The sequence below is a fragment of the Phaethon lepturus genome, unplaced genomic scaffold (genome assembly GCF_000687285.1).
Source record: "Phaethon lepturus isolate BGI_N335 unplaced genomic scaffold, ASM68728v1 scaffold48086, whole genome shotgun sequence".
Taxonomy (NCBI): domain Eukaryota; kingdom Metazoa; phylum Chordata; class Aves; order Phaethontiformes; family Phaethontidae; genus Phaethon; species Phaethon lepturus.
Genome location: NW_010549349.1, coordinates 22,684 through 23,974, shown reverse-complemented (window position 1 = coordinate 23,974; position 1,291 = coordinate 22,684).

The window sequence follows — 1,291 nt, the reverse complement described above, 5'->3', positions numbered from 1 at the left end:
GCACTCTAACACATTCTCAGGTGCCTGAGTGATCTCATTGCATATGGTGACACAGGGATGGGAAACCAAAAGCCTCTCAGGACTGACAGATTCACAGCATTATGATGAAATGCTGAACCTCACTTGAATTTTCAGCTGTGGCTTCTTTTTTCTTCAACCTGAAATGAATCTATATGTCCCTAACTTCAGGTGCTGGAGGAGGAGGAGGACATTTCTTGAAAAAAAGTGTTTGGCCCAGGAATCAGCTGCGATTGATTGCTAGATTAGGAGATTTAGACACACAGGAAAAAAAGCAAAATGACTGAAAAGCTAAAAATACAAACCAAAACATGGAGTCTGCCTAGGAGCTGCATTTTGACCCTTCTTTACTATGGGCTCCTCTAAATCAAGGAAGAGGAGCACAGCAACTGCAGACCAGACCCACAATGTTAATACCTACATAAAAGATGTAAGACAGCAGGAGATAAGCCAGCCCAAAGCTCTCCCTTTAGGTATCACGCCCGAGCTTTTACAAAATTACAAGCATGAGCAAGCCGTATCTGGGACAATGTGTGATGAGAAAATGCGAGAGGGGCTGAGCACAGTCTCTCACGGCTGCCCAGGGCCAGCCCTTGCACTTGCCAAATTAAAATGGGGCTGCTTGAGGCACCCCAAGATAACATCACCCTTGCCCTAGGGTAAGTACCAGAGGTACAGAAGATGCTGCTCAGAAAGGAGATGTCTTCCTGCTCATCTGTTGGTCATCAGCCTCAGCACAAGTTGATTATCCCACTAATTGCTGACCATATATCAGTGTGACACTGAGCTGCTGAGTGTGAGGGTTTCTTCAGCTGGGGGTTGGTGATATCCCAGCTGGTGCCCTTTGCCAGCCGGTTGTGGTGATCCGGAAGGGAAGAAGCTGGGCGAACTGGTGAGCATATTGACCAGGGGATGCTGCAGATTGCTGCATGCAGCTCCTGACCTGCAAGTGAGTCTTGTTAAGCCAAGTTTACATTTTAAATGGAGAATAGGAATGTCCAGGCAAGAGGATTTATACACAAGAACTTAACAGTTAAATTTATTCATGGCTAAACTGAGGAGCCCAGAGTTATTAAAGTATGAAATTGTGCCAGTCAATTAAAGCATCAATCACAGCTAACCTCATTTAGGAGAGCTGCTTTAATCCCAAGAAAGGAACATTTTTTTTTGGCCTAGTGAGAGAGCACATTGACTTGAAGTCGGTTTTAGTGAAATAGCTGTTCCTCAGCTACTGTTCAAAGATTTGCCAATGTTTTTTTTCTTTTATTTATTA